The sequence below is a fragment of the Hyalella azteca genome, unplaced genomic scaffold (genome assembly GCF_000764305.2).
Source record: "Hyalella azteca isolate HAZT.00-mixed unplaced genomic scaffold, Hazt_2.0.2 contig10017, whole genome shotgun sequence".
NCBI lineage: Eukaryota > Metazoa > Arthropoda > Malacostraca > Amphipoda > Hyalellidae > Hyalella > Hyalella azteca.
In genome coordinates this window covers 196,940-217,649 of record NW_025940070.1, presented here as the reverse complement: position 1 = coordinate 217,649, position 20,710 = coordinate 196,940, and the positions used below count along the sequence as shown (strand labels likewise).

The 20,710-nt window shown below is 36.1% G+C and overlaps 1 protein-coding gene across 1 annotated transcript in view; it reads right to left on the bottom strand.

The window, feature by feature from the left end:
* LOC108669039 overlaps positions 1-15,252 on the bottom strand; it is a 102,241-nt gene extending 86,989 nt beyond the window's left edge. Inside the window, exon 1 of the mRNA XM_018156323.2 lies at positions 15,149-15,252. The gene's annotated coding sequence lies outside the window, so the exon portion shown is untranslated. The remainder of the gene's footprint in view (positions 1-15,148) is intronic.
* Positions 15,253-20,710: the final 5,458 nt, after the last annotated feature.

Genomic DNA, 20,710 nt, shown 5'->3' with positions numbered 1-20,710 from the left:
GCATGCACGAGTGAAAACTTGATAAGTAAAACTCAACTGCATGCGGCAGTGAAAACTTGATGAGTAAAACTCAACTGCATGCGGCAGTGAAAACTTGATGAGTAAAACTCAACTGCATGCGGCAGTGAAAACTTGATGAGTAAAACTCAACTGCATGAGGAAGTGAGAACTCGATGGATGACAGGCCATTGTATCCGTAAATGCGTAAATGCGGGTACATGAAGAAATGAGACTTCAAGGTTGCTATATGTTCACAAAATAATTTGAATTGTGTACAAATCATGCTAGATAAAATGCGCATGATGTTTTAAGGATTCACTAATTTCAGCCGACTGGTTTGTGCGTCATTTGTGCGAGGAAAAGGGAAATGACTTAGGGAAATACAAAAGAAAAGAAATACGCTTGCATAAAAGCATATTTTGCAAAAAGCGGCGTTCATTGGTCGCATTTAGATCAGATGAATCGCGTCTGCGGCTGCCTGAGACGCCCACTTCTCAATATAACACAAAAGAGAAGTCATCCCAGTCTCGTCAACGTGTCACGGTCCGATAGACGCACATAACCTAACAGCAACTTACAGTGATACCAGATTTGGATTTATAACAAAAATACGAAAACCCGAAAACTATTTCAAGGAGTGGGGATGGAGAAAGGCTTCACTGGACCGTGACAGCGACAAAGCTTCGATGGCGAGGTTTCTTCTTCAACGGCCGTCGAGCGTTCCTGCGTTGAAGCGAGCGAGAGCCGACAGGGGAATTGGAGGGAGCGAATGTTCGATGTTTGCTGTCATGCCGAGCAAAAGTACAATGGATGCGTAACAATGATGGATCACTCACGCTGATGAAGCTCACCACGCACACACACTCATTGTTCTCATGACAACAGGTGGCCCGAACTGCTGCCAGCTCTGCCAAGCCAAGCTCTCTATTAAGCTCCTGGCTCCATTTTCGTCCCTAGAGTTTCAACACATTATAATAACCAACACATCTTGGGAATGCTTGCTTCTACAATGAGAAGAAAATATCTGCTCAAATTTCAAACCTTGGAATGAACTAGAGAAACTATCACGTATCTGTTCATGCTTATACTATAATCATGAAACCTTAAATGAAAAAAAAAATGGATTAGAAAATTCTATGACCAGAAGAACTTCTCTGTTGAGTTAACGCGAGACAATAATCAGAGCAAAATATCAAATTTAAATCTTCAAAAATGTTTACCGAAAAGTGAAAAGAGTCTATATTTCTTCAGGGAAAAGCGTCCATCAAAACAAAGAAGAGGTCTTCCTAGCGTCCCATGAGCTGCATAGCGGATAATGTAGTGGCTTTTCTCAAGTTCAGTCGAAGAGGCCGTCATAAAATACTTTCTTTAATCAAAACGGATATTGCAATAAACGTATATAGAAAATAAAAAAATACATCTGGCGCTTCACCGATACTTTCAAATTGTTCGACACCGATCATATGCTCGTATTACACAGGCTAAAATATAATAGAAGGAAAATGTTTGTTGACACAAGAGCAATATAGTAGATCACATTTTTTCTGATAAGCATCGAATAAATTAACGCTTGATTCTTCGAAATAATGCATCATACCCATTGATGCTATAGTACAAATCGATATGGCAAATTTTGATTGATAATACTGAAAATGGTAATTTAGATGAGAATTTACTAATAAAATAAAAGAAATACAGTTCAGTTAACAACAATTCAAGCTCATTTGTGAGAAGAATTCGAGCTAAAAAATTTACTCTGCTCGAACTCGAATAATTTAACTGCAGTTTGAATAAAACCAAGCACTACACTTTAAAGTAAATATTAATTTTGTATTATAGTAAATATAGTAAACATTTCAGATATATATCATTCTTCGAGCGACTCTCATCACGAAAGTTCATCCTCCGCGCATGTATCTATGATATGTAATACATTGATTTCAAATCTCCCTGCGAATCTGTAACACATCCTGCAACAGAGCTGTGATATTTGAGTGGATTTTTTAAATTGAGGCTACAGAATATTTGATCTGCAATATTATAAGCATTAGCCTGAGTGCATTAGTGCACCAGTTGAGGCGACATAATAAGTTATAGCTAACAAGTGCTAGAGATAAAGTTATCAAAATATCTCACACTCTTACATTTAAATTATGACCGCCAAGAAGGTGATCTGCCTCACTTGTGGGCAGTTTTCTGTAGTCAAGAATATTGTTTTTCACATGCTGGTGGCGTTATGATCAGGGGACTTGAACTGTCAAGATGGAAGTAATGCAAGCATTGCAGATGGAAAGTCAACGAGAAAGAGGCAATTGAACGGCACTGGGATATATATAGGAGTTCTTCCTGCAGGGCACTTCGACCGGCAGCACGATGCAAGCAGAGTAGGAAGAGATATATAAAAAATAATTCCCGACGTCCAAACTACTTCTGTACACAAAAGAGTCCCACGGTTAGATGTACAATCTGCAAGCGTCGCCAGGAACATATACTCCTGAGAACGCGGAACCCCATAAGAGTTCAGGGCAAAGACACGAGTCCAAAGACAATCTACCTCTATACCCAGAGGTATAATAAGTACATGTACAGTACAATCTACGCAGAGGTATAACAAGTGCATACAGTACAATCCACCCAGAGATACAACAAGTACATATTGTACAAGCGCAATTTTCCCGAGGGAACAAGGTGCCGGTGCTCGCATTTTGAGCCGGCCAGCACGAGCAAGATGCAAGTGGTGCTAAAGCGATCCCAGAGTTGGGACTCGCAAATTTTTCAAGGGAAACTTTGGTGAGCGGCGTCGAGGAAAGTTGCCGTGAGCCCACCATACGGGAAGTCCACGATTAGTAGAAACTTTCATGCGAAACAAAAGCTCCATACATTCACTTAGGGAGGCTTTTTATGAAGATTAAATATTTAAAGAGGCCTTTAGAAGAATAATTGTTAATGATGGCGTAAGATCAAATTGCAAGTTGAAATAGAAAAAATGTTAAATGTATGAATATCGACCAGGTTTTTTGTTTAGTTCTCGAATTATTATAAATTTTCAATTATAATTTCCTAAAATTTAATGTTTGAGATGAAATTCGATATTCAAAAATTTTAATAAATTAAGATTTTGATACAACGTAAAGCAATGCCTCGTACGTTGTGTCTCCTTCGTTGCAATGATACAAAATTTAAACTTTCATTGACAATTCCGTCGCAAAAAACATACAGTAAACAGCTGAACATCAAGCACCAGTGAGCGTAAACTGTCTCGCCAACTACATTATAATTATGGCTTCAGATGACCATATTCATATCAATTCAATATCGCTTCCTCGTCATCGAGAAACATTGGATCGCCACCAACTATTTCTAAGCGCAAAAAGATCAGTGCGAGAAGTTATCGCGTCGCGATGGATCAACTTCAAGAAATTTCAGAAAATTTGCTGAAAATTTGATGCGTCCGAACTTTGTCAAGAATTTTTAGGATATCCTCTTCGTCGATCCTCGCAAGACAAATTTCTTTATATACGATGTGAAGTATAACAATTACAAAAATCAAACCGAGCCCAAGCGCTTAATGGAATTCATTTTAACTCGGCTATCAACTTTGGAATGTTATTTACTAACTTTTACGCAATTTGGGCCACTAAATCCATTTTAACAGTTCTTATCTCAATCAAGCTCAAAAAATATACGCAAATGACTTGAAATAGTTGTTAAAAGTGACAGTAAGAATCGGCAAAGTTATATCGTAATCAGGATAGAACTCAGTCACGATATTATCAACACAAATGCAGCTCATTCATCTATTAACTGTTCTCGACTAATCTTCACTCATTTTGGATAATTTTTTTTTTTTGCATTAGGTACACGTTCAAAACATCAAACTCCCGAACATAGAAGAAGTTGGAAACCAAATTCGGGCACGACGTCAGAGAAAAGTTTCCCAATCAAATCAAGGGACGCATGTTTATATTGACATTAATCAGCAAGTACAGTAATTTGATGGTATTCGTTAAAAAAAGTCAGCGCGAACTTCACTCACAAGACAGACAGACCATGCCAAGCTTTGATATCTCTTTATTTAATGTTCTTCCTAAACACGACTTCTTTATTGTGTTAAATTTTGATGCGCTCAAAATTCAGTAATTATATGTTACTTGTTTGATATGCCAAAACAATTTTCCAAAGAAGATGCAATATTCGAAAATAAGTTTTCATTTGCTTTCGAATTGTGGAAAAACTATAATATTTCTCAGCAACAAAACCATGAGAGAAAAACTATGTTGCACCCGTGTCAGAAATTAGCCCCTACATATCACAATACTTTTTGACAGACTACTATGAATGCTGCTCATAATACAATAAGGAACATTTATTATTAATCAGCACAAATGAAAACAAATTTTTACGTAGAGCAAGTTGTTGAATCATTCATTTTTTCAAGTTATAAAATGATCAATTGCGTTATAATTTCCATTGCTACTGAATTCTTATATTTGACAGTTAGTTGAGCATTTGAGCACATAAGGAGTCTGCATGAACAAAATTCAAGGCGAAAATTTCTTGCGTAGCGGCTAGACATTCATCATTCTCTCTATCATCTTGCGTACAACCGTGTGCATCTGAATGCCAAAAGAAAATGGCAAGACATGCGCATTTACATGGAATCTTTATAGCCTCTTAGCTTTAGTTTCTGGCCGAAGAAATGAAAACTTTTGAATGGAAGGGAAATGACTCATTATGATAAAAGTTCTCGAAGAATGATGACTATGAAGCTCACTTTATGTGACTGCCTTTTCATCAGCTCTGATGAGACGAGTTATCTCTCGCAACAACCAAGTACTTTAAGACTTTCAGAAATGAATGCGTATCTCGGTCGTTACTCACATGAAAGTTCTGAATGCTATATTAGCCAGTCAACAACGGACGTACCAGTTCGTTCACAGTTTCTATACAATAATTTAATTCTTCTTTACGTACAATCAAGCGTTAAATTTACCTAATTACGAAGTGCATGAACGTAAAACATTCACTTATACGCATGATAATAACCGCTATTATATGCCTTATAGACCGGCAGATTTGATGTTCAAAATTTCTTTGTAGATAAACTCACATCAGTCTACGGTTATTAAAACCAAGATTTAAGTAGCGTAATTATGCTTAAAAATTTTATATGACCATCATTTTCCCATACTAGAAAGGTCAACAACTCATATTCTTTTCCTTAAGCATTTATCCGTGCTTTCCTGTTTTCTATAGCAGTGTAAGAAATTTCAATAGCGAACGAGATTTTTGTAAACTATTCCTTGATTAACGGTACTCAATCATTTTACGTACTTCTCTTGTTCACGATTTACGCTATGAAAACTGCCCAGTCATTCATTTTCTTGGAGGAATTCAGCTGATGGCCACCCGAAATATGAATATAGTCTAACGATAAGGTATTTATCATACCTTTATCATTGCAAGAACAATTAAGTAGACTTATTCTATCCTCCCGTCATATCTACAGCAAAAAAATGTATTTAAATGTTTAATCATTTTCACAAGCAAATCTCCCTCAACACTAGAACTTCAAAAGCAAATGGCAGAATATTTAACCTATTTTACAATGAATTTATTACATATTTTATTTTCATTCATTAAGTCAACGATTAGAAAATAAAGCGTGGTAAACTTGTTATAGCTCCGAAGCCGCTAAAAAACATAGGTGTATAACATGCAACTTTGGATAAGCACACATTTACAAAATTTCAGTTTAGGGATAGATCACCTCCGGTTATAATTTTCTGCAGAGAAATCTGCCAGCCGCTCCTACATCAACATGACTTTCCTTCGAAGCAAATACGTTGAAGCACAGACCGCCTTCAGTCTCCAGGCAACGCGCAGCAGAGCGAGACACTCGAGATCATCGCGACGCGTGGCGATGAGAAGCAAGGCAATGTCCGCGCCAGAGGAGGGAGGCATGAGACAGCGGCTAAATAAGAAATTTCTTCTCAGAGCTTCGGAGCAAGCAATGCTTAACTGGCATGAATTGCTCCCCATTAGGGATTAGGTCAAGGAATAAATTAATCAATTTATGAAAAAATAGATGTCATGTTAAGCTACAATGTTAAGTGACATTCACGCATAACAACCAATAATAAATACCAACGTTACTCACTGCACAGAGGCTACCAGGATAGCCATTATTAAGCAGCTAATCGAGTAAATTGTGATTCAAGTACTCATGCTACTATACGTGTAAGGCATGACAAGGCAACGATAACATGTTCAGCTTGTTTATAGACATGCGGCCACAAACATTTGACAACTTTCAAATGAAAACATAAAAATATATCAAAACTTGCAACACAACCCTACATTGCTCGTGATTGACAATTTCTGATGTTCGATAATCCTATTGTTTCCAATCCCCTTTTACCAAATCCATTTCTCCTATTTCTGCTTCAATTTTCTGATAATCCTGTTAATACATTTGAAACAAAATTTTAGTTGATTGATAAAACAAACCCGTTACAACCACATTTAGCGAAAACTCCCTTTATATTCAAATTTTAAGCAAACTTTGATTCTTCACTTCTTGATAAAATCTACAAAATTTCCTGGAGCAAAAGTCACATTTAAATGATACATTTAAAAAATCACATTTAAATGTATAATGCAACAAGCGTCATCTCATGTTATGGAGCATCATGTATCCACACCCAAATGACACACACCGAACACTGTAGGTATTGTGGATATGCGCTCGAATATCCCCTCTATGTTTATGGTGCCAGGTAAATAAACGAAAGAGCATACTTTAAAAAACCATGAAAAGTTTCATGTTTTTTTTATATGATATGAGAAATGTCACGTTTGTATGTTTTCCTTTTTGTGCTTTGAAGCCTGGAGCTGTAAATATATATAGGGACTGGTCGATCGACTTTCCACGATACTTCACGTATCGTGGATAGTCGTGTCTCACGTATCGATACTTCTCGAAATCACGCCACATATATAATTACTAGTTAGAAATTAGAGTGAAGAATTGAAATGTGGCTAATGCGTCGGCAGGTATATATTACGTTTAATGATAGGAATATCACGTTTCCGTTTTACCGGAACGTGGAACTGGGATTATTTCTTTATGAACTTTAGTTTCTAAATTATCAACTGGTTTTGGATGACTGCATTGGGGATGACGAGATACTGAGTAGCGAGATTCTCAAGTTTCACAGATCATCTATCCTGGGCAACGGCGGGCTTCCCGCCACTGTTTCCATTTAATAGAGTTGAGATGCATGTTTAATGTCCTGGATCATCTGGGAACGGGCGTTAACATTGAAATATATAAATCAAAGACAAGGTCAAAAATACCTGCTATATGACTTCAGTCACAATGAACCCAAGCACTGAACGGTTAATACATAGTGACCTAAAGTGGCTTTTATTAAAGGTTAAACTCAGCCAAATTTGGAACAAAATTTTGAAATAAAACATTTGAGCCACTATCGGTAATGACCCAGAAAATAAGTTTAAGGAAGTTGCTGAACCCATGTGTGATAATTCAAGTCGGATCCACCCATGCAGGGCACTGGTCGACTGATAAAAGCGAATACCATCCTCTATAAATTTCTCGAGAAAATAAGACTGTATTTCGTCATAATAATCGATTTCTAATGACTTTTTGGTAATCAAGGTAACTCAAAGCATTTAAAAAGAAGTTTGCATTCATGAATCCTTTCTCGACGTTTGGTCGTTTGTGGAACTTGGTTGTGAGAGATATCAGGGAATCAAAGTCATTTGCACAGGCAGTACATATTATTACTTAAGCCCTTCATTATCTTTATTGAAAGAATCTCTGTTTTAGTTAAACAGCAATTATCAACTATTAAACATCGTCATTTATGCCATCGGCTCAATTATCTATTATGACAGACGATGGTACCAAAATTAGGACACGTAATCCTTATGATAATTGAGCTACTGGCTGTTATTTATGGTATTAACTTGAGATGAACATAACTTAATTGTAACTATAGGCCAACATGCAGGCTGACACTGACAAGAGCTCATCTGCCATCAATCGATTCAAGTTGGCAAGAAGAGGCTACAGAGAACTGAAATCCAACCTTAATCATGCAGAGGTCATGGGAAAATGCAGAACGATCGAAAATTCCCCACACACTAATGATTGTTTTTTAATGATACCTATCGTTAGTCACAATTCAGTGTTATATGTTTTACTGCGCTTCAGAAATGTAACACTAAGTCATTCCTGAGGTCACAACGCGGCTGTTGCGGCGTCTTCGCTCTGGAGTTGCAAGAGCTGGCACAGAGCTGCAGGGTGTGGCTGAAATTGTAGCAATTATCGTATCCACAGCTTATGAGCCACAGTAACGGGAACAAGCGTTGTGAAGTCAAAAACTATAATGTGTTCCTTTGATGGCATATTTAGCGTCCACGAGAGCAAATTTATGCACATAGGCGACAAAATATTCATTTTAGAATGAACGAAATGATAATTAGTCCATATTTAAGTGATGATGGGAATTTAACCCCGAACATGCCCTATTTTCTACAACGCGCATCATTTGAGCTGGATAAACGCCATCAACATTGCTGCGACCTGATACAAAAAATTTGCGGTAGGTAACTCTTAGTCCCCGACTTTTGGTCGAACAATCGAATGCTGGATGGACGAGACGTTGCAAGCTAATTTCATCCTGCGAAATTGTGAACATTTAAAGCCTTCGAGAAAGAATGGTACAAATGACAAATTGCCCTCTTGTGATACGAAATCATTATTCAAACGCAACACAAAGTGCGCAAGAAAACTGCGTTTCGAATTTAAGAACGTAAAGCCTTCCAAAACTTCAGAAAGTAAAGAAGAAACAAAATTTCTTTCCCAATGGACATTGCTAATTTTCATAATTGTTCTTATATTATTACAAGTGCAAAATTTTTCAGAGCAAATACAGCATAAAATTTATTATCTATCTAGAACAGAAATCTTACGAAATGAAAGCCTAATCTGATGGTGAATATCTGAAAAAATTCATATATGAAGATCGCCGGTGATTTTAAGGCTATCGAAAACATGAACTGAAGCCCCTACTTAATGCGAGTAACAAAAAACGGGAGACTGGCAACGTTAAGTCGGAACCCTTCGTAGAATCTTGAATAAAAGACCAAAAAGGGTGCAAAAAAATTTAGAATAAATTGGACGAGGCTGAAGGCATCATCGTCTACGCTGGTGATTATGCTTAAGAAAGACGCGCTCCCCAAGACTCTCTCGAGAAGCGGGGCTACGCGCTAGCTTAGCGGAAATTACCCTGCAAATTCTGAATTACGCACGAATTTTCAGATATAAACATAAACAAGACAAAGCACTTATCTTAGTCACGAAAATCGAACACTCAGGTATAAATTTATGAGATTTTTCTTATGAGGAAAAAGTTATTGTGCATACCTTCATTTTTTTGTTCCCCGCACATAACGTTCAATTTCACTTAATTTCTCTCGTTTTAACAGAAAGAAGAAGAAACCGTCAGCAGTAGATGCAATAAGAACAGGCAATAATCGAAAAGAAAAGCGTACGCATTTCTTTTTCGCACATTTGATTTGTTTATAGGAAAATCTATAGAAATTACGAAAACATTAATGATAAAAGAAGGGCCGATGCAAGCGACCATCGGAAATATTGAGTAGAAACACTCAACGACAGAAATGATCATAATAAATATCAAGAAGTTAGAACATTGCGAAGACATTAAGAAGAATAAAAATTCGTCCAGTGGTTGACGCGAAATTTAAAGACCAAATTACATATCTCATTTGTTGCTAAACTCAATAATTCTTTAAATAAATGCCATAATTGCTCATAAAATTCGAGTTCATTTCTAAAGTATAACTAAAAGTATCTCATATGGTTCATCGTTAACAATAATAATTCACAAATTATTAGGCAAAATATTTTATAAACTCTTCCATTCTCTTAAAACAATCTTCCATCCCATCCTGCTTCTGAAAAACAATAATTTTCTCTCCCGAGGCAGTAAATGAGTCAAACAGTTACAAACGGCAAAGCACAAATTATCGATCAAGAGTTATACGATTTATGAGGCTACGTACACGAGACTGATATGCAGAGGTATTACATCAATTAACCTATTAAGAGAAAATTGACTGAAAAATTAAAATTTCTAAGCTTTTTTCTAAAGAAATTTCCGAGTTTCTTTCTAAATAAATTTTTGAGTTTCAACCTAACTTTACTGAAAACGTCCAGATATGTTCTTGTCTTAAGTATAAATCAGCTGCACGCAGTATAACGTATGAGCGACATGATGCCGCGCATCGTCACTTCTACACCGGCGTAGCAAATAGCTAGAATATATCGAACTGGAAACCACCTTGCGCACCCACCTCATCCAGTTGTATGCTTCACGCAAATCCGTGTTTAATTTTGCCGATGGCGCCTTTAAAATTCTAACTTTCACTTAGTTTATTGACGTGTTTTATAGAAGCACCGAACATTTGTAAAATTAGTTTGAATACCCCTATAAGCTTACATCTGCATCAAGTGACAAATTGATAAGTCTATCTACTTTTGATTATTAACATTTGGCATGGTTTTTATTTTTAAATTTCTAGTAAAATAACTGCTCAGCAAATTTCTCATCCAGTTGTTTAATCTCGGTTTCCAGTGTTGAAGAACTGAGGATGTAGCAATTGACTCCAAACGTCTTCAATGAAGATGTGAGATACTTCGTGCTTTCCTTGCTTTTAATTCTCTGATGTATACCACAAAAGGCATCGTATGGGGCTGAATAATGTAAGGCATTGCCTAGCAAATAAATAAAACATGGAACTCAAACGTATAAAATTACACTTAGGACATAAATGATTGCATCACAAAATCCCAATATACAATAAAGCAGGTAAACCAATCATTTGAAGGATTCGTAAAAATTTGAAATGAATGGCACTTTCCTTAAAAGAATTTACCTTTGAAACTACTCATCGCAAAACATCTGTTCAATCCAGAATAAGCTACTAGATTTTATCTATAAATAACTCTTTGATGTGGGCTAATCTTTTATTTATGACAAACAATATTATTTAGTTCTTCGAATGCACTTCATTATATCTCTCAACATGACTGGCTTTAAATTAGCGATTTCCCGAACAATTATTTCAATCTCAACCGTCATCTTAAAGCCACAAAATCTTGTACACGAGAATTCAGTGCTGAAAAAATTAACGATTAAACGGTTATCTAACGTAACACACCAACACCCCCCATTAGATGAGAGGAAAACATAATTAAATTCAAGTTGAATTTTTCAAAAATATCTGAAACGAGGAATTAGAAAGAGTTCCATGTTTCAAATATACCGAAGGAAATAAATTGTTCTTTTTGAAAAAAAATTATATTCAGTAAATTTAGAAAAGAAAATGACAAGAAATGGTAAAACAATAGCAAAAATAAAAAATAAAAAAGTATAAAAAATCTCAAGACACTAGAAAATTGGTCAGAAAGAATTGAGGAGGCTACGATAATGAGGTGTTGTGGAGAGCGTGGCAGAGGCTGCAGCGTGGGGCTCTCAAGGGGCGCTGAGCAGGGCCGTAATGAGCCGTGGCAGAGTTCAGTGAGCTAAAAACCCCAGCGAGCAAAAGATCTGAGCTGGAGGAAGGAGCAGGAGGACGACTACGAACACCATAATAATAGGAGCTCATAATAGGAGTCTTGGATGAAAGCAGCCTGGCAACCAGCGTCGACCGTCATAACAGGAAGCCTATTGGAATATTACATTCCACAAAATATCCACTTTATTGGGGGCGTTTTGCATGCAAAGAAATAAATATAACCCAGTTTATGGCATCTGAAATGGTGGCACTCTAATATCAGCATTTACGTAGACTATTACATGAAAAATAGACATCTCTGGATCATATGAATGATGTAACCTAATTTAAACCCGTATAAATTTCTGTCTTACAGAAGCGAGTAATAATTTCCTTGGTATCTTAAATAGCAATAGCAAGTTGCTTAGACTCGCTTAAAATTTTATTACATTGAATTCACTATTTGAATTAAACCTTTTTATGAATCCGAAACGATAACGTGCTAATTCGATGTTGCGCGAGTTGTTGTGTAAGAAGGTTACGCTGGCAAGTCAATTCTGCAGAACAGGTTAACGCGGAGATGCTAGAGAGAAACGTGCATTCCAATGACGGAATGCTGGATGAAAACTCATTGAATTTTTAGCGATAAAATAACAAGTGAAATATAATGGAACACATGATGCCAAATTTGGGCTTTCCCCGAGGGAAGCTTCAAACACTTACACTTTTTTAATGGGGAGCTATACATTGTTCGAACGCTTCAGTAAAGCTGCGGAAATGATCCAAATTTACGTTTGACATTGAGCGTCAATATCAAGCTCATCACAACGAAATTTTTGTGCAACAATCGACAATACATTTGATCTAATTTTGCAGGTTAAATTCAGTGCCGATATTCACTTATCAATTGAGAATATTTTTCATAACTCAAATTTTTGTTCCCGTTTCCCACAATAGTTTACAACGATAATTATCTATTTTATTTTCAATATAAATATTTTGCATTTTGCAGCTTCCAATCTTCCTAACGCATTCATCAATAGCGATAAATTTGCGTGAATACTTAGGATAATATACGACTAAATTAAACCTTTTCCTAGTTCTTGCAAAGTAAATTTTGAACTCTAGCTTCGATATAAATTCAGATTAAGCGTTAATTTCATAACAATATTACAAACTTCGAATCTGGCTTAACACGCATTGGAGAACATCTAATCAGCACACGTTCATTTCCAAGCTCAATAAAACTTTATGTAAGCAGCATGTCTCGCTCATCAGTGTACGGTGTCATGAGATTATGTAAGTTTTATCGCTTGGTCACACCTGCTTAGGCTTCTACACAACAAAATCGTCTGATTTTCCAGGAATACACGCGAGTAAACAGGGGCAGCAATTATGAAGGCAAACACTACAGCTAGGGCTTGCAAAAACATTCTAAGGCAAAGCAGCTAGGGATTTTTTCGGCGCCGTGTTTGTAAGTGAATAAAAAGGCATCGTTCATATTGATAAAAAAACATTTTCATAATAGACCTACTTATTTGTCTTAATAGAATCACCTAATTTAATTAGAAGTTTAAATATCCAAAAATGTTGATAACAATACCGTAAGATAATTACCGGCATATTGAATAAAATTAACAAGCTATCCACAAGTTTTAATGTCACAAGTTTTTTCCGCAAGTTTTAATGTTTTTAACAATTGAAAAATTCAAGTTTATGGCATGAAGAAAAGCTTTCTTTCTTTAAACTAGTTTAGTACAAAGCACAGACATTCAAATTTTCCTCGAAAAGCCTTCTTGCATCATTCGTCTAGTTTTAGATGTGATGTCAGGTGGATCGATTTACTCATTTACGCTTCAATCTTCTCTAATCACAGTACAGATTTTCTACCCTGACTCTCAATTAGAATTTACTCGCTCGCTTGAGCGCGAGCTGGAAGCCGAGGGGAGAGAAGCCCTTACGCGTAGAGGGCAAGAGAGAGAGAGACAGCCTCCCTGAACTCTGCGAACAGCCTTAGCGTACTGATATTCAATATGATATAATTCTGATATAACGTATCTCATATAATAATATCGGTTGGAATAATCTCTGATGTAATTCTGAGGTGTTCTTGATCACGATTGATGTGTCGCGTAGTGAATACATTGCAGAGCGCAGATTATTGTCAACAGTAGTTGAGTCTTCATGAAAAGTTGCGGGGCTAGAAAAATAATGAGAAGTATATCCGATGATAAGAAATTTATTTATTGGACTAATATATTATTTTTATAGTAAACCTTAAACCTTGACGCAGGAAAAAGTAATCTAGATACAAAATTTGGAAAATTGGACTAAAAAAGAAATTAGTCAGCAATATTATTATTCAATACGAGACGAAGGGAACATCATTGTCACCATCAGCTGAACTTGCTACACGCGTCGCAGTCAGCTGAAGCGTATAGATGGCACATCTTCAGTCGCGGCTGTCACGGCTGGCTCATTACGCTGCGGTCACTTGCACCCTCAGCACCGGACGCTACTCTATCACCTCCGACAATTCATCCCAGCCATAATAAACCACCGTCTTCGTTTTGATCGCCGAAGATGTTCTTTGTATGTATTGTCAGTTTGAAGAATGGGTTATTCATGCTTATGGTGACTTTTATTTATCTTATTTTCATTCCGGCGGGTGGCGAACTGTTTTGAAAGAAAATTTACTGAATTTCAAACTTCTTGAGCGGCGTAGTGTTAAGTAAACGTGGTCGAACGAGCCCGGAGTCAGAAAAAATCAGTATAATTTCCCTGAAATAATGTTACCGAATTTAAGGTGTTGGGACTTTTACGAACACTTTTGAAGGCATTATATGATTATAGATTAAGTTGAACTTGACTTGACTTGCATGGGTGATAGGGTTTGTCTAAAAACAAGGTATTGGGTTGCAAATTTCAATGGATTTTTTCTGGTCTGACATATTTCGCGCATGTTTTTTAAAAATTATCTGCTCCTAAACGTGCAGTAAAAATTGTGCAATGTAGTTTAATCATTCAACGATTAAATTACAGTTGAACGATTTGGTCTATTTGCATATTTTCAGCAGCAAAGCTTTAGAAGTTCCTTAAAATTCCATATGATAAAAAAAACACCCTTGCCAATAACTGTAAAAACCTACGGAAGTTTCGTCATATATCACATGGTAGAAATAAATATAAAATAGTTTTGGCTAAACTTCTTAATTGTACTTCAAAAATATGATAGAGCTCTGACCGAAACTTACTCGAATCTTTAATGCTTCGTGTTTTATGGATTCAAATAGCCAGTAAAATATACATTTTCGGTTATGAAGACTTGAGAAGAATAAAGAATAAAGCAAGTGGGTATATACGCCCGTAGTTGAATGAACCCAAGGGACCCACGCAACTAAAATCTCGTCCTCAAGTCAATTGAAAGAAAAACATGCAAAATTTTTGGTCGTCACAGTTTGAGAGAAAATAGTCTTAATCATACCATGACAGAACACCCTAATGAAAAATTCGTGCATATAAGGAATATTTTACGTACATAGGAGGAAGGGATTGGATGTATTCAAGGTATAGGAGCGGATGCAGAACGTGTAGTTAGAATCCACTGGAGCTCCGGAGCGCCACACACCTCACTTCAGCACATCTCACCGCACACTGAGCCTGCGTGCCCTCTGATCAAACATGTCCAAGCAAGATCGTCTTATTACTTTTTCCACTGAACTTTACAATACAGAAAGCCGTGCTGGTGCTTTGTTCTCCCAAATAGTTTGGAAGAAATGCGGAGATGTCACTAGATGATTGTACAAAATCAAAACTTTTTCCGTAATTATATTACGAAATAATCATTCAATGCAACGACTAACAAACTAGCAATGTATTAATCAAATTTCTTCAATTAATGGATACATGTTAAATGTTTTACAATTTTGTGTGCTAACTTCGTCATTTCGACATTTATTAAAAATTGTAGATGTTATTCCATTAAAAGTTTTCAGTCAATGCTGAAAACTAATGTCTCAAGCAAAAATAAGAATAAAATTAAGGAGCGCAATGGCAATTGTTTTAAAATATTATCCTGTACTATGGCAACGACAATCAAGAATCCGTTGGTAAACAAAAGATACTTTACTGAATTATTTATATAGCCCCTGTAAAATTATTTAATTAATAAGCAATAGATTTTACCTTCATGCCGCTTCCAGACTCTAAAGACATGAAAAGTTATTGTCAATAAGTTTAGGCGCCAGTACGTATATAATATTTAAAGGTGATCCGATTCTAAACTCCACGGTTTCTACCCGCTACATTTAACTTACCTGGATGAGTCCAACTAGCCTCATTTATTTCACTCAGAGGGCCCAGAAAATATTTTCAATGTTCAATAAAAGTAAAATATGTTCAATGAAAGGAATCATACTAGTCATATTTATCCACATCAACATATGAACAAAAATTTAAATAGTTCATTCACACTTGTATTGTAAATTTCGGGATTGTTTGCAGTCGAACGCAACTGAGATGAGGCTAATTTCCAGCACTACAACAGCTCAACGGTTCTGTCGCTTTGTCCAAGACTGAAGAAATTCAGGGAACTGATTAATTAATTTCTGCTTGGCGCCCATGGCGTTGATATGATTAGTGCAATACTCAAGTTTGATTATGATTGGTGCCAATGACATTCATATGATTAGTGAGAAATACAATTAGTATAATGATTAGATCCCATGACATTTGCATGATTAGGAAAACATTTAAAGTAGGATTATGACTTATGCCGATGACATTCACACCATTAATGTAATACTCAAGTATGATACTGACTTGTTCAGATGCTAATCATATGATGATTAATCAACCATTCAAGTGGGATACTGATTGGGATCATTTACTTTCATAAGATTAACGAACCACTTTAGTACACTGCAAAAGATGAGGGGGCTTGGATACACTTTGTCATCGCAATTTTTTTAATCATTCACCCTTTTGTGAGTCATTCTGACCTATTAACTGGCTCGTTAAATTTGCATCATGATCCACTTCTGACGTCGAATGCTTGTTTCCAACCCTTGGACCCGGATGCTAGCACCCCGCATGCACATAAAAGTGCTACAGCGAAGTAATTGTACGTGTTACCCCAAGTAATTTATCAAAAGCATGTAACAAGTGAACATTATTTATTGACAATCGCACTTTTATGAAATATGATATATAAATACGGTTGCATTTGATTGTATGTCACACTTATCGGCTAGTGATTGGTAGCAATTGCGTTCGTAAGATTACGAAGCACTCGAGTAAGATATTGATAAGTGATGACGGCATTCCTGTTATCAGTGGACCGCGCTAGCAGGATATCAGCATTCAGTTGTGTAATTCGTTTACAAGGTGATTAATATCAGGGAAATTGTCGACTATCTTTTCTATTATTATCTGAAAATTTTGAGGTATAAAGTTGAAAAATAAACCAAGAATTTATAAAATTGCCAGTGTTTTCGAGAAAATTAGTCAATTCCAAATAATTTTAATTACAAAATTTGAATCTCTACTTATTTATTTTAATCGAAAAAAAATACGATTTTATTCACTCGCCTCCGATCTTTCCATGTCTGCTGCTCATGTTCCAAGTGACCTTTCCGATTAAATGCCGTAATAAAATATCAAGAGATATTGAAGATTCTCCGCAGTCTGAGCTGTAAGGCATCAAAGATTCTTCAAAGTTTTCATGCGCTTCATCTTTCTTTTTGTATATCAAACATAATACGTGCAATTCTACTTCTTCATGAACGAAACTTTATATTCAGCGAAAATAAAAGATAATAAGAATTTAATTTTTATTTTATTTAAAACTTTTTTAGTTGATTAGTTCAATTTTATTACACTCCGTAATGTAAGTACCACTGTAGAAATCTACGCTTTCTTTTTCTGTGATATATCGATGGGACTATAGTCTACAGACAATATTTACGACCTATATTTTTTAACGTGCAGCGTAAATGGACAGCAATTCGTCATATATATTATACTAATCAGCTTACAAGAGCCGCAGGTAATGACCGTTGCTACCGGTAATTACGGTAAAACAATTACCTGTATACCATTTCACTCCGGTAAAGGCACATATCACATGTGACAGTTTAATTCGATTAATTTTAAATCTTATATTTTTGATGGCCTTAAGTCATAATATTATTTCCAACGCTTTTTTATTTGTCAGGAGTGGCTACAAATAAAAAAGCAAAAAAATCGTCAGCAAAATTTCCCCAAAATTGCTTTCTCGTTATATTAATTCGTATTCAAGAAATTTGCCTTTTGATTTTATTTCTGCTTTCAATCAACCTTATTGAATCTTTATGATCATTGAGAAAATTTTACTGATAGGATTGCATTGTGATGATAAGTGGTCAATAAGTGTCATGTTTGTCTCCTATCTTCTTGTTTTGCCGTATATGTGACGATTAAACATGATTAAGCGATTGACTGACAAACCATTTGACTTCATTGGTATCCATATCTATAGCAGTGTATGCATAAACACATACATAAAAACTTTTTGCGTAACATTCTGAAAGGAAATTACATTTAGAATGGTTCTAAGAGGCAAAATTACATAATACTTCTATGAAATTAAGTGTGAAAGTGGTTTGTTTTCATCAGAAGTAATTTTATTATATCTACGCGTCATTACTTAGGCATTAATTTTTACTACTCTTTATTTTTGTGCTATTGATTGATTCTTCTGAAATAAATATATTTGTATGAATTGGTTGTTCTTTCCATAGAGCAAAATAACAAGCACTTGTTTTGACAGGAAGTTAATAAACGGTAGCGGAATGTATCAACATGTACTAGAAAATGTGGTAATACGTATTAAAAATGTTCTAATATGTAAATGTCAAAAAATCCTAATCCCTTGACCTTCAGAAAAGGTCGAGGGACTTCTGCTACTCTTTTGCCACACTCTTCAATTGATAGCAATTCTGAACAACTAGTTTTAGAATTGGTTGATGATTTCAGATATTTTTTAGTTTAATAATCGACAATAAGTTTTCATTCGATAAACACGTTAACTACGTCTGTCAGGGGCTGTGTAAAGCCCACGGAGTTTTGCGTGCTCTATCAAATGTTTTACCTATTCCATCATTAAGAACTCTTTTCCACTCATTGTCCTTATCTAAACTATCAAACACGTTATTAATCTGGGGTGGGGTATCTTTTAATTCAAGGAAACGGGTAATCACCTAAATTAATAAATTGTTGCGTACAATATTTCGGGTTAGGTATGATGGAAACAATATCTCTTTAACTCGTACTAATGTACTATATAGGCAGTCGAAAATTTTAAAACTTGAAAGTATGTACAAATTTCAGCTTTTAAAATTCATGAATAGGGCACTTTTCCATGATAAACGTCTTTTTAATTCAGCATTCGCCTCTCTTGTTCCTCAACATGCCCATGACACCAGGGGCATGCGTTTTAACTTACCCCCAGTTTGGTTAGAAATTGAAAGAAACGGTAAAGTTTTTAATTGTTTAAAAAAATTTAATGAATTGCCTGATGATTTTAAATAGATTGTTCTAAATTCTTTTTAAAGAATAAATTTTCGCGATTTTATTCTATCCCAGTTAATTTGACTTCGATTATCATGTAAGATTTTAGCAATTGCCGTATGTTATTGTTCTATTGAGAGTAATATCGCCTATGTCGCCTGTGAAGCTTTTTAGCTTATATGGGCATTCACATGGAAGCATTTTGTATTTTTTTCTTCAAATTTTCGATGTTCTCTTGTTATGTATTTTTTTGCTCTCCTGTGTGAATAAAGAATAAAGATCTATTGATAAAAAAGTTTAGCTACTTTTATTCTGAGCTGAATTTATGCACTCCACCTTTATTCGGTTATTTTGTAGATGCAATTTATACTTCACGGAGATCATGTCATACTGTAACTCAGCAGCTGCCAAGCCGAGACAACAAAGCTTTTCAGTCGAGACGTTCAGCTGAAATTTTCATCCCGTTGACATCGCCCTACTTGAGGATGAATAAACAACGAGTAGAACTTTTCCTTTAGGTTTAGGTTACTTTGAAATCAGCGATACATAGAACGGTTAAGATTTGAAACTACATATTTATTTCACTAGTAAAATTATGACCGCTTATTTTATCATAAGGTGACAACAACCAGAGAAGATTTTCCTAATGTCCAGTCATTTTTCTTTATTAAAAAGTTAAAATTTAGATATTCAATTAAAAAAACGTAGGAATAAACTACCATTAAAAAGCTTTTAATCTTTCCGTTATAATAAGACAATTTATTGTTCGCTGCTTCTGGTGCTCGTGGATATTCCGTCTTTCAAAAGCTATCGAAAAGCAACATATGATTTTTATAGGCTCTTGGCTATAATTTCCTCACATTTAACAAGCTGGAGAAATTGTATGCTCCATGTACATTATTTTGATTCACAGATCAATTTTAGATGAAATAAAATACTGTGTGTTTTGTTCTTCATTTCAGAACAATGCAACTCAATCAACTAACTTTTTCCATTAAGAGCTTGACTGCTTACCGCACTCGCGGGATTTATCGACGTCGCTCACAGTGGACGATGACGCACTGTAGACGACGCACTGTAGACGACGACGCACTGTAGACGATGACGCACTGTAGACGACGCACTGTAGACGACGACGCACTGTAGAGGATGACGCACTGTAAACGATGACGCACTGTAGACGACGGCGCACCGTAGACGACGCACTGTAGACGATGACGCACTGTAGACGACGACGCACTGTAGAGGATGACGCACTGTAAACGATGACGCACTGTAGACGACGACGCACCGTAGACGTCGCACTGTAGACGATGACGCACTGTAGACGACGTCGCATTGTAGACGACGCACTGTAGAGGATGACGCACTGTAGTCGACGACGCACTGTAGTCGACGACGCACTGTAGACAACGCACTGTAGAGGATGACGCACTGTAGACGACGTCGCATTGTAGACGACGCACTGTAGACGATGACGCACTGTAGACGGCGACGCACTGTAGACGACGCACTGTAGACGACGCACTGTAGACGACGCACTATAGACGAC